The sequence below is a fragment of the Ascaphus truei genome, chromosome 20, assembly GCF_040206685.1.
Source record: "Ascaphus truei isolate aAscTru1 chromosome 20, aAscTru1.hap1, whole genome shotgun sequence".
Classification (NCBI taxonomy): Eukaryota; Metazoa; Chordata; class Amphibia; order Anura; family Ascaphidae; genus Ascaphus; species Ascaphus truei.
The window spans coordinates 29455797-29471012 of record NC_134502.1 but is presented as its reverse complement, the minus strand read 5'-3'; the positions used below and the strand labels follow the sequence as shown (position 1 = coordinate 29471012).

General features: G+C 55.8%; 1 pseudogene; it reads left to right on the top strand.

Moving 5' to 3' along the window:
• Positions 1 to 15216, top strand: part of LOC142471112 (chromodomain-helicase-DNA-binding protein 3-like) — a 45059-nt pseudogene that overhangs the window by 16283 nt on the left and 13560 nt on the right.

The window sequence follows — 15216 nt, the reverse complement described above, 5'->3', positions numbered from 1 at the left end:
CCTGTATATACAGAGAGAGGGGAGACTGAGCTAAATATCACCTGTATATACAGAGAGAGGGGAGATGGAGCTATCCATCACCTGTATATACAGAGAGAGGAGAGACTGAGATATCTATCACCTGTATATACAGAGAGAGGGGAGACTGAGCTATCTATCACCTGTATATACAGAGAGAGGGGAGACTGAGCTATCACCTGTATATACAGAGAGGAGAGACTGAGCTCTCTCTCCCCATAGACCACCGATCTCTCTCTCTCCCCTCGGGACACTGATCTCTCTCTCTCCCCTCAGACACTGATCTCTCTCTCTCTCCTCGGACACTGATCTCTCTCTCTCCTCGGACACCGATCTCTCTCTCTTCCCTCGGACACTGATCTCTCTCCCCTCACACACTGATCTCTCTCCCCTCACACACTGATCTCTCTCTCCCCTCACACACTGATCTCTCTCTCTCTCCTCGACGACACTGATCTCTCTCTCTTCCCTCGGACACTGATCTCTCTCTCTCTCTCCCCTCACACACTGATCTCTCTCTCTCTCCTCGGACACCGATCTCTCTCTCTTCCCTCGGACACTGATCTCTCTCCCCTCACACACTGATCTCTCTCTCTCCCCTCACACACTGATCTCTCTCTCTCCCCTCACACACTGATCTCTCTCTCTCCTCGGACACTGATCTCTCTCCCCTCACACACTGATCTCTCTCTCTCCCCTCACACACTGATCTCTCTCTCTCCTCGGACACCGATCTCTCTCTCTTCCCTCGGACACTGATCTCTCTCCCCTCACACACTGATCTCTCCCCTCACACACTGATCTCTCTCTCTCTCTCCTCGGACACCGATCTCTCTCTCTCTCCCCTCGGACACGATCTCTCTCTCTCCCCTCACACACTGATCTCTCTCTCTCCCCTCGGACACTGATCTCTCTCTCTCCCCTCACACACCGATCTCTCTCTCTCCCCTCGGACACCGATCTCTCTCTCTCCCGTCGGACACTGATCTCTCTCTTTCCTCGGACACCGATCTCTCTCTCTCCCCTCACACACTGATCTCTCTCTCTCCCCTCGACACTGATCTCTCTCTCTCCCTCGGACACTGATCTCTCTCTCTCCCCTCGGACACTGATCTCTCTCTCTCCCTCGGACACTGATCTCTCTCTCTCCCTCGGACACTGATCTCTCTCTCTCCCTCGGACACTGATCTCTCTCTCTCCCCTCGGACACTGATCTCTCTCTCTCTCCCCTCACACACTGATCTCTCTCTCTCTCTCCCCTCGGACACTGATCTCTCTTCCCTTGGACACTGATCTCTCTCTCCCCTCGGACACTGATCTCTCTCTCTCCCCTCAGACACTGATCTCTCTCTCTCTCCCCCTCGGACACCGATCTCTCTCTCCCCTTGGACACTGATCTCTCTCTCTCTCCCCTCGGACACTGATCTCTCTCTCCCCTCGAACACTGATCTATCTCTCTCCCATCGAACACTGATCTCTCTCTCTCCATCGGACACTGATCTCTCTCCCCTCGGACACTGATCTCTCTCTCTCTCTCCCCTCGGACACTGATCTCTCTCTCTCTCCCCTCGGACACTGATCTCTCTCTCCCATCGGACACTGATCTCTCTCTCTCTCCTCGGACACTGATCTCTCTCTCTCCCCTCGGACACTGATCCTCTCTCTCCCCTCGGACACTGATCTCTCTCTCCCCTCGGACACTAATCTCTCTCTCTCTCCCCTCGGACACTGATCTCTCTCTCTCTCCCCTCGGGCACCGATCTCTCTCTCTCTCCCCTCACGCACTGATCTCTCTCTCTCCTCTCGGACACCGATCTCTCTCTCTCTCTCCCTCGGACACTGATCTCTCTCTCTCCCCTCGGACACTGATCTCTCTCTCTTCCCTCGGACACTGATCTCTCTCTCTCCCCTCCGGACACTGATCTCTCTCTCTCCCCTCACACACTGATCTCTCTCTCTCCCCTCACACACTGATCCTCTCTCTCCCCTCACACACTGATCTCTCTCTCTCCCCTCACACACTGATCTCTCTCTCTCCCCTCACACACTGATCTCTCTCTCTCTCCCCTAGGACACTGATCTCTCTCTCTCTCGCCCTCGGACACTGATCTCTCTCTCCCCTCGGACACTGATCTCTCTCTCCCCTCGGACACTGATCTCTCTCTCTCCCCTCAGACACTGATCTCTCTCTCCCCCTCGGACACTGATCTATCTCTCCCCTCGGACACTGATCTCTCTCTTTCCCTCGGACACTGATCTCTCTCTCTCCCTCGACACCGATTCTCTCTCTCCCCTCGGACACCGATCTCTCTCTCTCCCCTCGGACACCGATCTCTCTCTCTCCCCTCGGACACTGATCTCTCTCTCTCCCCTCGGACACTGATCTCTCTCTCTCTCTCTCTCTCCCCTCGGACACTGATCTCTCTCTCTCCCCTCGGACACTGATCTCTCTCTCTCCCTCACAACACTGATCTCTCTCTCTCCCCTCACACACTGATCTCTCTCTCTCCCCTCACACACTGATCTCTCTCCTCCCCTCGGACACTGATCTCTCTCTCTCCCCTCGGACACGGATCTCTCTCTCTCCCCTCGGACACTGATCTCTCTCTCTCCCATCGGACACTGATCTCTCTCTCTCCCATCGGACACTGATCTCTCTCTCTCTCTCCCCCCTCGGACACTGATCTCTCTCTCTCCCTCGGACACTGATCTCTCTCTCTCCCCTCGGACACTGATCTCTCTCTCTCTCCCCTCGGACACTGATCTCTCTCTTTCCTCGGACACTGATCTCTCTCTTTCCTCGGACACTGATCTCTCTCTCCCCTCGGACACTGATCTCTCTCTCTCTCCCCTCGGACACTGATCTCTCTCTCTCTCCCCTCAGGGACCACCGATCTCTCTTTCTCTCCCCTTCGGACCACCGATCTCTCTTTCTCTCCCCCTCACACACTGATCTCTCTCTCTCCCCTCGACACTGATCTCTCTCTCTCCCCTCGGACACTGATCTCTCTCTCCCCTCGGACACTGATCTCTCTCTCCCCTCGGACACTGATCTCTCTCTCCCCTCGGACACTGATCTCTCTCTCTCTCTCCCCTCGGACACTGATCTCTCTCTCTCCCCCTCGGACAATGATCTCTCTCTCTCCCCTCGGACACTGATCTCTCTCTCTCTCTCTCTCTCCCATCGGACACTGATCTCTCTCTCTCTCCCCTCGCACACTGATTTCTCTCTCTCCCTCGGACACTGATCTCTCTCTCCCCTCGGACACCGATCTCTCTGTCCCCTCGGACACCGATCTCTCTCCTCTCTCCCCTCGACACTGATCTCTCTCTCTCTCTCTCTCTGCCCTCGGACACTGATCTCTCTCTCTCCCCTCACACACTGATCTCTCTCTCTCCCATCAGACACTGATCTCTCTCTCTCTCCCTCACACACTGATCTCTCTCCCCTCGACACTGATCTCTCTCTCTCTCTCCCCTCGGACACTGATCCTCTCTCTCCCCCGACCTGATCTCTCTCTCCCCCCTCGGACACTGATCTCTCTCTCTCCCCTCGGACACTGATCTCTCTCTCTCCCCTCACGGACACTGATCTCTCTCTCTCCCTCGACACTGATCTCTCTCTCTCCCCTCGGACACTGATCTCTCTCTCTCTCCCCTCGGACACATGATCTCTCTCTCTCCCCCTCACACACTGATCTCTCTCTCCCCCCTCACACACTGATCTCTCTCTCTCCCCTCACACACCGATCTCTCTCTTCCCTCGACACTGATCTCTCTCTCTCCCCTCGACACTGATCTCTCTCTCTCCCCTCGGACACTGATCTCTCTCTCTCCCCTCGGACACTGATCTCTCTCTCTCTCCCCTCACACACTGATCTCTCTCTCCCCCCTCACACACTGATCTCTCTCTCTCCCCTCACACACTGATCTCTCTCTCTCCCTCACACACTGATCTCTCACTCTCCCCTCGACACACTGATCTCTCTCTCTCCCCTCACACACTGATCTCTCTCTCTCACCCTCACACACTGATCTCTCTCTCTCTCCCCTCACACACTGATCTCTCTCTCTCCCCTCACACACTGATCTCACTGATCTCTCTCTCCCCTCACACACTGATCTCTCTCTCTCCCCTCACACACTGATCTCTCTCTCCCCTCACACACTGATCTCTCTCTCTCCCCTCACACACTGATCTCTCTCTCTCCCCTCACACACTGATCCCTCTCTCTCTCTCCCCTCACACACTGATCTCTCTCTCTCCCCTCACACACTGATCTCTCTCTCCCCTCACACACTGATCTCTCTCTCTCCCCTCACACACTGATCTCTCTCTCTCCCCTCACACACTGATCTCTCTCTCTCCCCTCACACACTGATCTCTCTTTCTCTCTCTCCCCTCACACACTGATCTCTCTCTCTCCCCTCACAAACTGAGCTCTCTCCCCTCACACACCGATCTCTCTCTCTCCCCTCACACACTGATCTCTCTCTCTCCCCTCACACACTGATCTCTCTCTCTCCCCTCACACACTGATCTCTCTCTCTCCCCTCACACACTGATCTCTCTCTCTCCCCTCACACACTGATCTCTCTCTCCCCCCTCACACACTGATCTCTCTCTCTCCCCTCACACACTGATCTCTCTCTCTCCCCTCACACACTGATCTCTCTCTCTCCCCTCACACACTGATCTCTCTCTCTCTCTCCCCTCACACACTGATCTCTCTCTCTCTCCCCTCACACACTGATCTCTCTCTCTCTCTCCCCTCACACACTGATCTCTCTCTCTCCCCTCACACACTGATCTCTCTCTCTCTCCCCTCACACACTGATCTCTCTCTCTCTCTCCCCTCACACACTGATCTCTCTCTCTCTCCCCTCACACACTGATCTCTCTCTCTCCCCTCACACACTGATCTCTCTCTCTCTCTCTCTCTCCCCTCACACACTGATCTCTCTCTCTCCCCCCTCACACACTGATCTCTCTCTCTCCCCCCTCACACACTGATCTCTCTCTCTCTCCCCTCACACACTGATCTCTCTCTCTCTCCCCTCACACACTGATCTCTCTCTCTCTCCCCTCACACACTGATCTCTCTCTCTCCCCTCACACACTGATCTCTCTCTCCCCCCTCACACACTGAGCTCTCTCTCCCCCTCCCCCCCTCCCCCCCCCTGTTTCAGGCTTTCAGCCGCGCTCACCGCATCGGCCAGGCTAACAAGGTTATGATATACCGCTTTGTGACACGGGCCTCGGTGGAGGAGCGCATCACGCAGGTGGCCAAGCGGAAGATGATGCTGACGCACCTGGTGGTGAGGCCGGGCCTGGGGTCCAAGGCCGGCTCCATGTCCAAGCAGGAGCTGGACGACATCCTCAAGTTCGGCACCGAGGAGCTGTTTAAGGACGAGATCGAAGGCGCCCGGGGGCCCAGTAAGTGGAGCGAGAGAGAGGGGATAGGCTCCTGGGGGCCCAGTGAGTGGGGCAAGAGAGAGAGGGGACAGGCTCCTGGGGGCCCAGTGAGAGGAGCGAGAGAGAGAGAGGCTCCCGGGGGCCCAGTGAGTGGAGCGAGAGAGAGAGGGGACAGGCTCCCGGGGGCCCAGTGAGAAGAGAGAGGGGACAGGCTCCCGGGGGCCCAGTGAGAGAAGCGAGAGAGAAAGGGGACAGACTCCCGGGGGCCCAGTGAGAAGAGAGAGAGAGGGGACAGGCTCCCGGGGGCCCAGTGAGAAGAGCAGGAGAGAGAGGGGACAGGCTCCCGGGGGCCCAGTGAGAAGAGAGAGAGAGGGGACAGGCTCCCGGGGGCCCAGTGAGAGAAGCGAGAGGGAGAGGGGACAGGCTCCCGGGGGCCCCAGTGAGTGGAGCGAGAGAGAGAGGGGACAGGCTCCCGGGGGCCCAGTGAGGGGGGCAAGAGAGAGAGAGGGGACAGGCTCCTGGGGTCCCAGTGAGTGGAGCAAGAGAGAGAGGGGACAGGCTCCTGGGGGCCCAGTGAGTGGAGCAAGCGAGAGAAAAGGGACAGGCTCCCAGGGGCCCAGTGAGAGGAGCAAGAGAGAGAGAGGGGACAGACTCCCGGGGGCCCAGTGAGAAGAGCAAGAGAGAGAGGGGACAGGCTCCTGGGGGCCCAGTGAGAGGAGCGAGAGAGAGAGGGGACAGGCTCCCGGGGGCCCAGTGAGTGGAGCGAGAGAGGGAGAGGACAGGCTCCTAGGGGCCCAGTGAGTGGAGCGAGAGAGGGGACAGGCTCCCGGGGGCCCAGTGAGTGGAGCGAGAGAGGGAGAGGACAGGCTCCTAGGGGCCCAGTGAGTGGAGCGAGAGAGGGGACAGGCTCCCGGGGGCCCAGTGAGTGGAGCGAGAGAGGGGACAGGCTCCTGGGGGCCCAGTGAGTGGAGAGAGGGGACAGGCACCCGGGGCCCAGTGAGAAAAGCGAGAGAGAAAGGGGACAGGCTCCCGGGGGCCCAGTGAGAAGAGAGAGGGGACAGGCTCCCGGGGGCCCAGAGAAGAGCAGGAGAGAGAGGGGACAGGCTCCCGGGGGCCCAGTGAGTGGAGCGAGAGAGAGAGGGGGCAGGCTCCCGGGGGCCCAGTGAGTGGAGTGAGAGAGAGAGGGGACAGGCTCCCGGGGGCCCAGTGAGAGATGCGAGAGAGAGGGGACAGGCTCCCGGGGGCCCAGTGAGTGGAGCAAGAGAGAGAGGGGACAGGCTCCCGGGGGCCCCAGTGAGAAGAGAGAGAGAGGGGACAGACTCCCGGGGGCCCAGTGAGTGGAGCGGGAGAGAGGGGACAGGCTCCCGGGGGCCCAGTAAGTGGAGCAAGAGAGAGAGAGGGGACAGGCTCCCGGGGGGGCCCAGTGAGTGGAGCGGGAGAGAGAGGGGACAGGCTCCCGGGGGCCCAGTGAGTGGAGCGGGAGAGAGAGGGGACAGGCTCCCGGGGGGGCCCAGTGAGTGGAGCGGGAGAGAGAGGGGACAGGCTCCCGGGGGGGCCCAGTGAGTGGAGCGGGAGAGAGAGGGGACAGGCTCCCGGGGGCCCAGTGAGTGGAGCGGGAGAGAGAGGGGACAGGCTCCCGGGGGGGCCCAGTGAGTGGAGCGGGAGAGAGAGGGGACAGGCTCCCGGGGGCCCAGTGAGTGGAGCGGGAGAGAGAGGGGACAGGCTCCCGGGGGCCCAGTGAGTGGAGCGGGAGAGAGAGGGGACAGGCTCCCGGGGGCCTTATTGCCCCTTTCGCTGCCTTAATATATAATCTGATGGGGTAACCCAGCTCGTGAGTGCCTCATTGCCCTTGTTAGAGAGGAAGTCAGTCTCTGAGAGCCTTATGGCGCAGCATATATATATATATATTTGGTAACCCTGCTCCTGAGTGCCTTATTGCGCTGTGTGTTGGGCAGGAAACGTAGGGTTCGCTTATCAGGGTCATTAACAAATAATGAAGCGCACTTGAACAAATGACCACCAGGGGTCACTACAGCCCTATAATTGCACTCGTAAAGCCAAAGCCCCATATGTACCGTATATAGGTGCTGATATAATATTCTCTTATGTCCGATCTGTAGGACCAGAGCAGAGGGAAGGTCCGAAAGCCGAGTGCAATTATAGGGCTCGAGTGGCCCCTGGTGGTCATTTGTTCAAGTGCACTTCATTATTTGTTTCCCTGTGGCCCCCGAGTGGTTTGTTTGTGTTATTAGCGGTTTGTCTCTATGTTTATGTAATTAACAAAAAGGGCACAAAACAGAACAGCAACAAAAACAACCTCCCTCCCCCCCCCCTGAGCGCTAACTAACATACGTGTCAGCTCCTTAACTGCAGATTGGGGAGCTTGGCCCTTTTATCTGTGTGAGCGACAACCCCCCCGAAGTCTCTCTCTGACCCTCTCAGGCTGTGAGTTGGCTCCGCACAGCAGGCCCGGGAACTGTTCCAGGGTGGGGGGGCGGGGGGGTACGGCTCAGCGCTGCCAGGCTGCCGCCCGCTGTTTGAAAGCCCCTCGCCATCGTCCGCAGATAACTGACACAGACTGGGCTGTGTGCCTCGCTAGGAGTTTAACCTGCTGCATGCTGGAGCGCATGCGTACTCTCTGTAACATAGTCGGTATGCGACTGTTACAAAATACAGCAACTGCGGGTTGGAGACGGCCCGCCTGGAGAATTCTGCACTTAACCCCCATCCCAGGCGGCCAGATTCCTGCGGCCAGACGAATGGCCCATCGGAATAACACAGCGGGGGGTCTCGGCATTTGAATGGGACTCTCGCTGTGTTAATCCTACCGGGCTGCGTGTCCCATTCAAACGCAGGGACCCCCCCCCACCCGCTGTGTTAATCCGATGGGCCATTACAGCCTGCTGTGGACCATCTCATGAGTTACTGCGAGATGGTCACACATTTTCCTTGGCAAGCAGTCTACAACTGGCAGCTGCATCTGTATATATAATGTGAGGGGGTAACCCTAGTGCCTTATAGCCCTGTGTATATAATATAATGGGTAACCCTGCCCTATAGCCCTGTATATATAATATGAGGGGGTAACCCTAGTGCCTTATTGCTTCCTCCTGCAGGTGATAACAAGGAGGAGGACGGCAGCGTGATCCATTATGATAATGGGGCGATCGCCCGCCTGCTGGACCGGAATCAGAATGAGGCGGAGGACACAGAGGTTCAGAACATGAACGAGTATCTCAGCTCTTTCAAAGTGGCTCAGTACGTGGTACGGGAGGAGGAGAAGGTGAGAGGGGTATCCTGTGTGTGTAACTCACTGTGTGTGTGACTCCGTGTGTGTGTTTGTGTGTGTGTGACTCCCTGTATTTGTGTGACTCCCTGTGTGTGCGTGTGACTCCCTGTGTGTGCGGGCGTGTGACTCCCTTGTGGGTGTGGGTGTGTGGGTGTATGAGACTCCCCTGTGTGAGCGTGTGACTCCCTGTGCCCTCTCAGATGGAGGAGCTGGAGCGCGAGGTGATTAAGCAGGAGGAGAACGTGGATCCCGATTACTGGGAGAAGCTGCTCAGACATCACTATGAACAGCAGCAGGAGGACCTGGCCAGGAACCTGGGCAAAGGGAAGAGAGTGCGCAAGCAGGTCAACTACAACGACGCTGCGCAAGAGGACCAAGGTCAGGCACCCTCTTCCTCCTCATCCCTCACCCCCTCTCTCCTTCTCTGTAAGCCCCGGGATAGCCTGTCTCCCACTTCAGCGGCTATACTCGCCCACCCCCTTCCCCTATTACAACTAGGCTCACACCCCTTCACGACACCTCTAGAAGAAGGGGAGAGAGGAGAGTTCCACCCACTTTTAAGGCTTGCGTTAGGAGAGAATATCTTTACTTATGGGGGCATAAGTAACCCTGACTGGTTCCATATTATTAGGTATAGTATACCAGCCTACCTGGTGTTATACAGTAGTATTAGGTGTAGTCTCAACCATTCTGGTGTTATACAGTAGTTTGGGGTGTAGTGGCACACCCTGCCTGGTTCCATAGTAAAAGGTATAGTGTCTCATCCAGCCTGGTGTTATACAGTAGTTATGGGTGCAGTGGCTCACCCTGCCTGGTTCCATTTTATTATGTATAGTATAGTGTCTCACCCAGGCTGGTTATACAGCAGTTATGGGTGTAGTGGTCAACCTGCCTGGTTAGATAGTAATAGTTATAGTGGCTCATCCTGCCTGGTGTTATACAGTAGTTATGGGTGTAGTGGCTCAACCTGCCTGGTTCTGTAGTAGTAGGTAACTAGACTCACACACCTTCACGTGTCCTCCCCATCAAATCTCCAGAAGAAGGGGAGAGACGAGAGTCCCATTCATTTTTAAGGCTTGCGTTGGGAGAGAAAGAGAGGAGAGATGGCGAGAGGGGGGAGGACCGAGAGCTGAGGAGAAGAGGACATAGAGTGTGGGGGGGGGGCCTTAGGGGAGGGCGGGAGCAGGACAGAGCGAGGGGAGGAAGACAGATAGAATGAGGGGGAAGGAAAGAGCAAGGGAAGATGGGGAGGGATTTGTGGAGGAGAGGGATCGAGGGGAGAAGGAGAGGGATTGAGGGGAGAGAAGTGCAGAACAGTAGAGGGAGTGATAGGAGGAGAGGAAGGTAATAAATAGAGAAAGAGAGGAGAACAATGAGCGAGGGAGAGAACTAATGGAGGCGGGAGAAGGAGAGAGAGGAGAGGGAGGGGAGAAAATGAGGTAACAAAGGGAGGAGAGGAGGAAAGAGAGGGAGGGGAGAGGGACAGAAAGGGAGAGGGAGTGAAAGGTGGAGTGGGAGGTAAGAAATTGGGGGAGGTGGGAGGTATCGCGAGAGAAATAAAGGGAAGAGTGAGAGAAAGAGGGAGCAGAGCGAGAGAGAGGGTCAGGGAGACGGAGTGAGAGAGAGGGCGTGATGAGAGGGGCGGTGGGAGTCGGCGCGCATCATGTGACCACCGAGGACTGCGTCTCTTGCAGACAACCAGTCTGAATACTCGGTGGGGTCGGAGGAGGAGGACGAAGATTTTGACGAGAGGTCGGAAGGTGAGTAGGAGAGAGACGGGGCTCAGCCGCTGGGCTCGCCTCCCCGACCCCGGGCGCTGCTTGCTGAGCCCGTCTCTCTGTGGCTTGTCTCTCTCGCAGGACGCCGGCAGTCCCGCCGCCAGCTGCGCAACGACAAGGACAAGCCGCTGCCGCCTCTGCTAGCGCGGGTCGGCGGGAATATAGAGGTAAGGCCAAAGATATGTGTGTGTAGGTATATAGTAGCGCGTGTATGAATTGGTCTGTGTGTGTGTGTGTGTGTGTGTGTGTATATATATATATATAAGTGTGTGTGTGTGTGTGTGTATAAAATATATATATATACATACAGTATATAAGTGTGTGTGTGTATAATATATATATGTGTGTCTGTGTCTGTGTGTATATACATATGAGTGTGTGTGGGTGTGTATATATACACACATCCCCTTCCTCCTCCCTCTCAGGTCCTGGGGTTTAACGCTCGGCAGCGCAAGGCGTTCCTGAACGCAGTAATGCGCTGGGGAATGCCCCCTCAGGATGCGTTCAGCACACACTGGCTGGTGAGAGATCTGAGAGGCAAGAGCGAGAAAGAGTTCAAGTAAGTGCCAGAAGCGGGCAGGGGCAGTGCCAGCCTCCCTCACACACACTACTACACCATGTATACACAGCACAGGTACAGCGCGGGCAGCGCCAGCCTCCACCTCACACACACTACTACACCATGTATACATAGCACAGGTACAGCGCGGGCAGTGCCAGCCTCCCTCACACACACTACTACACCATGTATACACAGCACAGGTACAGCGCGGGCAGTGCCAGCCTCCCCCTCACACACACTACTACACCATGTATACACAGCACAGGTACAGCGCGGGCAGTGCCAGCCTCCCCCTCACACACACTACTACACCATTTATACACAGCACAGGTACAGCGCGGGCAGCGGCAGTGCCAGCCTCCCCCTCTCACACACTACTACACCATGTATACACAGCACAGGTAAAGCGCGGGCAGCGGCAGTGCCAGCCTCCCCCTCAAATACTACTACACCATGTATATACAGCACAGGTACAGCGCGGGCAGTGGCAGTGCCAGCCACCCCCTCACACACACTATTACACCATGTATACACAGCACAGGTATAGCGCGGGCAGCTGCAGTGCCAGCCTCCCCCTCACACACACTACTACACCATGTATACACAGCACAGGTACAGCGCGGGCAGCGGCACTGCCAGCCTCCCCCTCACACACACTACTACACCATGTATACACAGCACAGGTACAGTGCGCGCAGTGCCAGCCTCCCCCTCACACACACTACTACACCATGTATACACAGCACAGGTACAGCGCGGGCAGTGCCAGCCTCCCCCTCACACACACTACTACACCATGTATACACAGCACAGGTACAGCGCGCGCAGTGCCAGCCTCCCCCTCACACACACTACTACACCATGTATACACAGCACAGGTACAGCGCGGGCAGTGCCAGCCTCCCCCTCACACACACTACTACACCATGTATACACAGCACAGGTACAGCGCGGGCAGTGGCAGTGCCAGCTCCCCCTCACACACACTACTACACCATGTATACACAGCACAGGTACAGCGCGGGCAGCGGCAGTGCCAGCCTCCCCCTCACACACACTACTACACCATGTATACACAGCACAGGTACAGCGCGGGCAGTGCCAGCCTCCCTCACACACACTACTACACCATGTATACACAGCACAGGTACAGCGCGGCCAGGGGCAGTGCCAGCCTCCCCCTCACACACACTACTACACCATGTATACACAGCACAGGTACAGCGCGGGCAGCGGCAGTGCCAGCCTCCCTCACACACACTACTACACCATGTATACACAGCACAGGTACAGCGCGGGCAGGGGCAGTGCCAGCCTCCCCCTCACACACACTACTACACCATGTATACACAGCACAGGTACAGCGCAGGCAGCGGCAGTGCCAGCCTCCCCTTCACACACACTACTACACCATGTATACACAGCACAGGTACAGCGCGGGCAGCGGCAGTGCCAGCCTCCCCCTCACACACACTACTACACCATGTATACACAGCACAGGTACAGCGCGGGCAGCGGCAGTGCCAGTCTCCCACATGATGACACTCTTTACTCATCTGATGTTCGCTGGGTGACTCTTGGTCTGTTTCCTGGGGGGGGTGGGTGAGCTCCCGGCCTCCTCCCTCACACAGACGTACATTAAACTTTGTGCCCGGGTATCTGAGGGGGGAGACCTGAGCTGTGTCTGATCCCCATGGCCCAGCGCAAGACAGAGGTCAGAGGTCACGTGCTGACATCACACAAACGTGGCGGGTCAGGATGAACTGGCATGTCTGATGGGAGCCGAGGTCACCACCTGTATGTCCTACATTCTCACTGTCTGCTCTTACCCTTTCCCTTTCCCTCTCTCTCTCTCTCTCTCTCTTTCTCTCCTCCTGGCTACCAGTCCCTGTCTCTTCTCTCCCCTTACCTCTCCCACTCTCGTTGATCTCCCTCTCTCTTCTCCTTTGAGTCAGCGTCTCTCCTTCTGTTTGTCTTGCCTACTAGAGCATACGTGTCTCTTTTTATGAGACATCTCTGCGAGCCTGGTGCAGATGGCTCCGAGACTTTCGCAGACGGCGTTCCCCGCGAGGGTCTCTCTCGTCAGCAAGTTCTGACCCGCATCGGAGTCATGTCTCTCGTTAAGAAAAAGGTATGTGGTGCCACCCATGGGTGCAAAAATATCCTTACTTATGGGTGCAATGGCTCACAGTGGCTGGTTCTAAATTATTAGGTATAGTATAGTGACTCTGCCTGCCTGGTGCTATACAGTAGTGATGGGTGTAGTGTCATCCATCCTGGTGTTATACAGTAGTTATGGGTCTAGTGGCTCACCCTGCCTAGTTCCATAGTAATAGATATAGTGTCTCATCTTGCTTGATGTTATAAAGTAGTTATGGGGCAGTGGCTCACCCTGCTTAGTTTAATTTTAATAGATATAGTGTAGTGCCTCACCCAACCTGGTGTTATACAGCAGTGATCGGGCTAGTGTCTCTCTCCCAGCCTGGTGTTATACCGCATTTATGGTAGTAGTGGCTCACTCTGCCTGTTTATATTGTAATAGATATAGTGTCTCACCCTGCCTGGTGTTCTAAAGTACCGTATTGGCCCGAACATAGCACGGCCTCGCACATAATGCGACCCTAAAGTTTTGAAGTCGTTCTACATGAAAAATAAAAAGTGTTCGGCGGCGCGTGTAATACGAGGATAGTTTTCGGAAGGACATTTTTCGGGAAAAAAACATAGCACTATATTCGGGCCAATACAGAGGTTATGGGTGTTGTAGTGGCTAACCCTGTGTAGTTCCAAAAGTACAGTTGCAGTAGGTCACCCATCCTAGTGCTATACAATAGTCAGTGTTCGACAAACCTATACATTTGCTCGCCCCGGGCGAGTGGATTTAACCCCCGGGCGAGTAAATATTGGCCCAAGCAGCACACGTTTGGTACTAGGTGGCGAGTAGATTTTTTTGTGATTTGTCAACCACTGACAATAGTTATGGGTGTAGTGGCTCACCCTGCCTAGTGTTATACTTATGACCGTGCTCTCTGTCGCCAACACTCACTTCGCTGTGTCAATGCCCTCTTCACAGGTGCAGGAGTTCGAGCACATTAATGGGCGCTGGAGCATGCCCGAGCTGATGCCCGACCCCAGCCTGGACTCCAAACTCTCGTCACGGGCATCTTCGCCCACCGTAAAGACCTCAACCACTACACCGGATCCCAGCCTCACCAACACCCCCTGCACTTCCAAACCGGGTATGGAGAGGCTGGGGCAAAGGGGGGCCCTGCTATACCCAGAACGTAGTCCATCTGCTGTAGACTCACGTGCAGCCTGCTCCGGGATGCACTTTCTCACACACACACAAGCAATCGCAGCCTATGTCACTGCAGCACACTGATTAACTAATCTCACCTGGGCACTGCCTTTAAATATCAATCTCGGACTCATTCACGAGCAGAATCCCGCGTCCTCCTCCTTTTCACACTCCCTTCTCCTTAGTATGGGCCTCTTACCTTCCACCCTCCACCTTCTACGTCAGAGCAGTAAAGCCAAAGTTGCATTATTTAACACATTGCTTCGCTTTAACAGGGGTAATGATGTCTGCTACATCTGTGTGTGTTACATCTTTGTGTGTAGCACATATATATACATACATATACTATATACACACACACATTAAACAAAATGGCGCACACACTAGGTAGGATACCTCAGAGGGGGGTAGCTGGTACAAGGTAAAGGTAGTTAATAGAAGTCATTAATGATGATGACAATTTCAGTACAGCATGGGGAGAAGAAGAGAAAGGGGCTTCAATCAGTCCCTCATGTAGACAAGGGATATGGACTGAAGACACCCCTTGTACACATGTACGTACACACACGTATACACGTGCATGATTGTAGCGCAGTTGTATGCAGTGCTGGGGTCATTGGGCAGTGCCACGTTGGCACCTGTCCTGCGTCCCGCTCACCCAGCCCTAGTTTCACCTCTGGGAATCTGGGAGAGCCTGCCTGCACGCTCACCCAGCCCTAGTTTCACCTCTGGGAATCTGGGAGAGCCTGCCTGCACGCTCACCCAGCCCTAGTTTCACCTCTGGGAATCTGGGAGAGCCTGCCTGCACGCTCACCCAGCCCTAGTTTCACCTCTGGGAATCTGGTAGAGCCTGCCTGC